Genomic DNA, 8562 nt, shown 5'->3' on the forward strand with positions numbered 1-8562 from the left:
GTCTATAAATAACAGGATCTCCAGTCTTATTCAGAGGAACTGATTCCAGTTGCCTCTGCAAGGCTGCATTCCAGACCTGCTGTGATCCTGTTGGATACCCAGTCATGAGGATCATCTATGTTGTGTTTGCTGTTTTCCTAATGGCCCTGATGGCCACCCCAGGTAAGGCAGCAGGTTATGTAGAGCTGAGATGAGAGATAACAGTGAACCATGAAGGAATTAAGGTTAAAAAAAGGACTTTTCCAGGAATGGGTGGTGTGTCTTGTATAGTAATTTTAGTTGGGTTTAGCTCACAAGTCTTTTGGAGTGGAGTTCAGCTCCAGAATCCCTGTCCTAGATTTAGACAGCTACTATCTGGAGGTCTCCATGTGAACTGTGTCCCATCACAGTCATTGGACACTAGTTGATAGTCAGAGCAGTTCAGCTCATCTCGAGCTAAATACCCAGGCTCTGACTATACTGATCAATTCAGCAGTGTCAGGACTTGATGTCTGAACTAAGTCTTCCATGTCATTTAATTGCCAGCACTGTCACTGGCTCAGCTTTGCTTTTGACCCAACAGCATGGTCTCAAACCCTTCCTGAGACAAGGGCTGACAGCAGCCAGGGTCCATTCCCAAGCACCAGTGTGGATGTGGATGCTTTATTTTAAGGAGAGGGTTTACTGGGGGTGGTGGTGGGATTTCTCTGTTGGTGACCATGATGAGTGACCCATGCAGACAGATGTCTTTTTCTTTGCCTCTTCAGGCAAAAGCCAGTCAAAAAAGAGCTGCAATGGGTATTGTTCCAGGACATGTGCTAAAGGAGAGAAGAAGGAACATAGTGAAGACTGCAGGAGGATGAACTGCTGCCTGACACACAGGAAAAAGAGACAGAGCAGAGACCTTCAGTGCTGAGAGGAGGAGGGAAACAGTGACATTTGCCTTAGTTTCTTCTTGTTTGGTGGAAATGGTGCATGGTCCTCTCAATAAAAGAGACCAGTTCTCACCCTGAAGTTTGCTGTGTGGTTCTTTGTCTTCCAAAAGGTTATTTCCAGAGTATCAGGAAAGATCTGGTAAGTCCATGTTTATAGGGGTGACCCTCTCCAATGCAGATACTGCGTTTTATCCTACCAGCCTCATCCCAACAGGAGTCACTGGTGAGTTTCTGAGTGGTCTGTCCATGTGAAGTTGTGCTTCTGTGTGGTTCAAACCCTGCAGGAGCTGAACCCCAGAGATGCTGGGGTGGTGTCAGAGAGAAATCCACTGTGTTCCCTGACACTGTCCCCCCAGAGACCCCACACTTGGACTGAGATAATCTGTCATCAGTGACCACCACCAAGGCTTTGCATGTTCATTACACGCACCACCAAACGTGCCCAGATGGATAGCTCTGAGGTGTGTCCTCTAAGCTTGGACCCACACAGTGCTGGGGTCAGGTTACCAGCCAGCAGATCCCAATTCATCCCACAAAACCACTGAGCACTACTCAATGAGAAGTTAGCCAGCACTGGCAGCAGGATATGATCCCCAAGGTGTGATGCAGCACATTGCAAAGTCCATGTTTGCCTTGTAGGACCACAGACCCAGGGTTTCATTACCTCTTCTTCTGGCCCAATCTGAACCAGTAGCCCAGACATAACCCTAATGAAGGTGATGGATTCTGTTCCCAAAGCCCTTTTCAAATTTCTTCAGAAGGTGCCTGCAACCTGTCAGTAATCTTACAGACATCTGGATGACCTGGCCCCAACCCTCACCTCCCTGTGCTGCCAATCCATTGGGAACCAATCCTCTGAAGCATCTATATCCCATGGTGTTGATGCTTCCTCCCATTCTTCCCCCACTGATTGCCTGACACCTACTTGCTCAAAGCAAGACTCATGTCAAGGCATCAAATTCCTACAAAAGCCTTCAGTTTGGAGCTGTGGTCATGCCCTGATCCTGGAGTCAGTATTCCATGAGGAAAGCTCTTGGTGGCTTACATGGTGCAAGATGAGGGCCAGGATGAGAAGGGAAATATGTCATTTTGTGAGCAGCTCTGCTCTGTGCTGCAAAGGCAGCCAGTAAGCACAGCTCCAGAGTAGCTGGAGAGTTAAGAAGAAGGAGAGAGACATAATCTGTCACGTCTCAGATAAGATATTGGACCTAAATAGGGCTGGTGCAGCTTAAAAACTGTGCTGCAGCTTCTGAATCCACAGATCACCCCTGGCAATGAGAGTATTGTCCCCAAATGGACAATTAGATTATTGTCCCAAAATACTGGGGTTTTCTCCATCAGTGGTCTTGTGCTATTAGCCCCTTTTTTCTCCAAAACAGGGGAGCTCTCTCAATGAGTCTGCATGATGGAGTAAATAGCCCATGGCATCCATGCCAAGTCCTGAGGAGACTCTTCCCAAGAAGCCAGCACAGGGAACTTGCCCTCCAACTGTTCATTCTCAGCCAAGGCATCACCTCTTGGCTTCACTAGGTCCACATGAAGGAGAAGAATCTGAGGGAGTATGAAAGTGATGTGTGACTCACCAGTGAGAGCAGAGCTGCAGCCACTGGCAGCAGCAAAGATCCTGATGCTGGGTAGTGCAGAGCTTAGAAAACATCAGAAATTACTCAGGGGAATTTGTCCTAAATCACAAAGTCACTGAATTTTAGGGGTTGGATGGGACCTCAAGAGATCATTGAGTCCAACCCCCTGCCAAAGCAGGGTCCCTAGGACAGGGCACACAGGTCGGTGTCCAGATGGGGCTGGAATATCTCCAGAGAAGGAGACTCCACACCCCCTGGGCAGCCTGTCCCAGGGCTCCCTCATCCTCACTGGGAAGAAGTTCTTCCCCAGATTGGGGGGGAACTCCCTGTGCTCCAACTTGAGCCCATCGCCCCTTGTCCTGTCCCCACAGACACTGAGAAGAGGCTGCCCATGTCCCCTGTGTCCCACCCTTCAGCTATTGATACCCATTGATCAGATCCCCTCTCAGGCTTCTTTTCTCAAGGCTGAACAGTCCCAGCTCACTCAGCCTTCCCTCACAGGGGAGATGCTCCAGTCCTTTCATCATCTTTGTAGCCCTTTTTTATCCCAGGGAGCCCAGCACTGGACACAACACTCCAGGTGGGGCCTGACCAGGGCAGAGCAGAGGGGGAAACCCAGTGGTTTTATTTCAAAAGAGTTAGCCTTGCCTTCAAAAGTTTAAGCCCACCAGAGCTGCCTGTCTGCAGGAATGAAACACTCCCTGGTTGCTCAGCAGAAACATCTCCTGCCTGGCAAGGAGGCTGAGAGGCCAGGTGAGGACAACAGCAAAGCTCCCCACCTGTGAGGGACAGGGACAGTGGAGGGATGGGGCACTGCTCACACACCAGACACTGTCTGGGCATGACTGGGTAGTTGCCAGTTGGTCTCAGGGCTAGAAAACAGGTCCCCAGCACTGAATGACTGACTGGAAGAGATGTGTCCAGTGTGGGTCCAGTCCAGCCCCCTCCCTGGGCAGCCTGTGCCACAGCCCCACAACTCTGCCAGGGAAGAACTTTGCCCTCCCAGCTGAGCTGACCCTGCCCTGGGGCAGCTTGAGCCCATTGCCCCTTGTCCCATCTCCTGTCCCCTGGCTGAAGAGACCATCGCCCACCTCTCTGCACCCTCCTGGCAGGGCAGGGGAGGTGGGGAGAAGGGCTCCCCTCAGCCTCCTCTTCTCCAGGCTCAACACCCCCAGCTCCCTCAGCTGCTCCTCAGAGGATTTGCCCTCCAGCCCCTTCCCCAGCCTGGTTGCCCTTCTCTGCACTCGCTCCAGGACCTCCCTGTCCTTCTGATGGTGAGGGGCCCAGAACTGGACCCAGCACTCGAGGTGCAGCCTCACCAGTGCCCAGTGCAGGGGCAAAAGCCCCTTCAGCTTCTTCCTCCTTGGGTCCCCAATCCCCAATTCCCAATCCCCTTGTGTTCCCAATTCTCATCCCCTCCTGAAGGAGCTGCTCCAGGCACCGTGGATGATGAGGAAAAGCTTCGGAGCAACCCAAGCTGCTGGGTCTGCCAGTATAAAGGCAACTTGGCTCTCCTGCAATGAAGAGGAAATTCAAATCCCTCCTCCAGGATCTGTCAGGCACCAGCAAAACACCAAAATCACGCCTGGAGACGTGGCTTTTAACAGCTCTCTGCAGCTTTCCAGCTCGGTATCCCATGGGCTGTGCCAGCTGGAGTGTCGGTAGCCAAGGTGAGACTGGTACATCCTGGTGGGAATCCATCCAGCTGGTGAGGAAGATGATTTGGGGAAGGCTGCCATCTTTTGGAGGACTGCAAAATAACGCTGCTCACCCACCCTGGTGATGCCAGCTCAAGCCTTTTCCTTGGAGGATGACTGAAGTTATTCCTGCTCTGCTGTCGCCCCTCACAGATGGATCCAGATCTTTATTTAGGGCAAACTGGGATCAGATCTGGCAAGGATCTGGCAGATTTTCTGTCTGGCCTTATCACCCCCTTCAGCAGTGCCTGCATCTGCAGGGATGGAGGTGCACCCCCAGAGAGTGGTGTTCAAGCTACCTTCCACCTGGCTGGCTCAGGTCCTGTGAGGGACACAGGGGATGCAGGTGGAAGAGGTATGAGGAGGCTTGATACATCAGTTCTCTGCCTCTCTCTGCCTACCTCTGCTGCCATTAATGATTTCAGGGGTTCTTCTTACCTTCCCACAGAAAACATTTTGGCATTTGCAATTCCTATACCCGCTCTCTCCATCCCTGAGGTGTAAGATGTGACACCAGCCACCTCAGTCCTGTCCCCCTGGTTCCCCCTCCACTCTTCTCTTTCACAGACCCAGCTGCTCCATGGCCTAAAATATGTCAGAGCACCTGCCTGCCTGGTGGCCCACTTTCCTGCAGATTAAACATTCATTTAATGGCCATAAGCTGCTTAAATATGTCTTGGGCAAAGCCCCTTTGTGAACCCCCGACAGCAAATGGTTCCCTGCTGGGACCACTGTTATCCCCCTGCCCCCCACCTCCCACCCCTCCAAGCATTTCTTATGGATGCATCATCTGTTTTCTTTCCCTTTTGTGCACCCAGTCTGCTTGTTTCCTTTCCAGAAGCATGAAATAGTGAAGAATTTGCCCCATCATGGACAACAGGAGATGGGCTGCTTCATGTGGCCAAAGAGGGAAGTGAGCCTGCATCCCTTTTCCACCCTGCCCCATCTCTCTGGGATATCCCAGTGCAAACCTCCTCCCTGATCCCATACTGCCTGCATCTAGCAAGCCAATGCCATCATGTTTGGGATCTCTCAGCACATGAGTGTACAGCACTTTTTATCCAGCCTGACAAAACTCAAATCAGATCAGAGTCAAAATACCCACTGCTCCCAAGATTTTACCACCCTAAGCCTGGCAGATCTACAGCTCCTTCCCTTGGCCTCCCCTGCCATCTCTGACCAAGCTGAAAGCTTTAGCCTAGCCCCTAAAGAATCAAAATGCAAATAAGTTGAAAGTGCCCCAAAGCCAGTTAAATACATCAACTGCTTTGACAGTTCTTGGTATGTGAGGATGATCAAGCTGACCGATGCAACTATCTGCAAGGAGAACATGCTGACCATGCAACTACCTACAACTACCTGCAAGGAGGGTGTAGAGAGGTAGGATCAGTCTCATCTCTCATGTAATAAGTGACAGGATGAGAGGAAATGACTTCAAATTGCCCCAGGGGAGATTTAGGTCAGATATCAGGAAGAATTAGTTACTGAAAGGGCTGTCAGGCATTGGCACAGGCTGCCCAGGGAGGTGGTGGAGTCACCATCCCTGGAGGGATTTAAAAGGCATGTAGATGAAATACTTAAGGATGTAATCTAGAGGTGAACTAGGCAGGGTTAGGTTAGGGTTGGATCTTAAAGGTCTCCTCCAACCTAAGTGATTCCATGATTCTATGATTCTCTGACGCTGGGAACATGTGGCCCAAGTAGTCATAGTCAGGATATTTTTCTGAGGGAACTTTTCACCTTGAAGACTTTAACCTGTTCCCCAAATTTTGCCTCCAGGGCATGCATGATACAGACTACTGCCCCTCTGCTGCAGCCCTGCTTTGGCAGGGGATCCTCTCTAAAAGTCTAAACAATAACACATCTCTCCATGCTCCAAATGTCCAGCAAACAAATAACAGAGAAGACCCAACACAGATCTGAAAGCACTAGAAGCAAGACAGTGAATTCCAGCTGCACTCCATGCCCTATAATCATGGGGATTCATGCTGGGCTAATGCTATTAGAGGGGGACAATGGGATGTACACATCATGGGATGCTAAACTAGGGCTCCTAAGCTGTGGCTCCTTGAGGATTAGGGAGGGAAAGCATTGTGGGGGAGGTGGCTGGAAGGGAGGAATGGGGTTATCACTGCCAGGTTTTAGACTGTCATGGGGGTGGTGGTTGTGATCCCCCTCAGGAGGGAGTGGGCTGGTAGGAGGGAAGGGCTCATGGGCTCCACAGGAAGGTGAAAAAGAGGCAAAGTGATGCTGTTGCCCAGAAATAGGTTTCAGCTAGGATCTGTCATGCTCCCCTTGTTTGGGGAGTCCCAGTGGGGTGTGCTCTGCAGGCAGTAGTGTTGGAGTCCAGTTCTTCATCTCCCACCGCTCGTAGTGCTGCAAGGGTCAGGTGAGAGTGGATGGGCACATGGGAAGGAACTCAGCAGCATTAAAGGGGGACACAGAGGAGGGAACGGAAGCCTTATGGCCAGCAAAGGCAGGGAGGGACACAGGCAGGAGGAGTTCCAGGCACAGAACATCACCAGAGACCAGAAAAGGGAAGGTTGCATTAGCTGAGGTGATGTGATGGCTTCACAAGGATCTCAGGACTCAGCAGAGGGAAAAGTTGTGCAGGTGCTGGACCCTGTGGCTTGAAGAGGGGGAAAAAATGAAGGGAAGAATGGTATCAGGGATTGAAGGTGATTCATCCAATGCCTGTATGACAAAGAGAATTAAAGATGCTCCTGGGGAAGGGAAGAGCTGGGTGCTCAGAGTCATAGTGGTGGGTGATTACCTAGAAAATTTAGAAGGAAGATATGAAGTGCTTCCAAAGTTGCTGAGAAAAGCAGATGTACCCTGGGTAAGAAAGGGTCTGGTCTCACCAGCTCCAAGGTTCAACCTGATAGAAGACCTGGTCAGTCCTCCCTAAGGACCTCTCTGGTGTGGGAGTTGCAGGCCCACTTGGACAGACATGTTCACAGCTGTGTTGTGGGCATGACTGGTGTCTCCAGCATGCTTTTGTGAAATCCACACTCCACAATGCCTCGGGGCATCTCCCAGCCTAATAGGCAGCCAAACAGCCCTTCTAACATCCTTGGAAAGGCTCTTACAGCATTTGCCTTGAGATGGACTTTGGTCACCTGCCACTGGGTTTGCCAGTCAGATCCCCATGTTCTCTTCCACCCTTGGAGGAGGATTCAGATCTCCAGTCCCTACCTTGAAGATGGGTCTCATTTTTTGACTACAGAGGGAGCACATGATGATGGGATCCATCCTTAAAGACTCATGGGGTCCTGCTATGCAAGCCACCTTGGGGCACAACAGCCTGAGCTACCCCAATATCTCATCACCTGGGCTAAAACTCCCAATTTATCAGCACGACTGTGCCCCAAATTATTTAATCCCCAGTTATAGATGAAGCCCCACATGTAGCTTCAAGTATGGTAAACCAGGACAGCATCCATGTGGCCTTTATGACCAGGCCAGGAGAAAACCAGAAGGACTGTATAGCAAAGGCCTTCACCAACACTGTCAGCTGAGGAAAAGATGAGGCAAAATTATAACTCAAGCGAAGAAAAGAAGCCTCCTTCCCACTGGGAAAGTGAAAACTCTGCAACCGAGTAATTACTCCAGCCCTGGCTCCCCAGTCAGAAAGCATCAGGCATTTCCGAGCAGCGCTGGATGAAGGACCGACGGGCCTGGCTGGCAGCTCATTCCAGCTTCCTTTCACTTGAGCAATCCGCTCTGGAGACTCTTGCTTTAGTCACTTTAACGGCTCCCTGCACTCAAGGCTTCAGTAGCATGTGCTTGAAGAGATGCTAAATGGGTTTTGGGGGCATTGTTTTGCTTCAAACTAACATTTCTCTCTCCCTCCTTCCCTGGGAATAGCTGTTCCTCCTCTTGCTTGTTGATGCCTGTTTGACTTTTCATTGTGAGATGTGACCTCTGGCCAAATTATTCTTTGAATCACTTCTTTTTGTCCATAAATGCCCCCCCAAAAGGTCAACTCTGTGCACTCATCATGTAAAAAGAGATTGTAATGAGGTGGGTGTTGGTCTCTTCTCCCTAGTAACAAGTGATAGGACAAGTGACAGGTGATAGGACAAGGGGCAATGGGCTCAAGCTGCCCCAGGGCAGGGTCAGCTCAGATGGGAGGGAAGAGTTCTTCCCTGGCAGAGTTGTGGGGCTGTGGCACAGGCTGCCCAGGGAGGGGGCTGAGTCCCCAGCCCTGGGGGTGTTTAACAGATGGGTAGATGAGGTACTCAGGGATATGGTTTAGCACAGGATGGGAATGGTTGGACTCGATGATCTTAAAGGTCTTTTCCAACCTTGTGATTCTGTGACAAGAGGAAATGACCTCAAGTTGTGCCAGAGGAAGTTTATATTGGA

The sequence above is a fragment of the Gallinula chloropus genome (assembly GCF_964237585.1).
Source record: "Gallinula chloropus genome assembly, chromosome: 3".
Lineage (NCBI taxonomy): Eukaryota > Metazoa > Chordata > Aves > Gruiformes > Rallidae > Gallinula > Gallinula chloropus.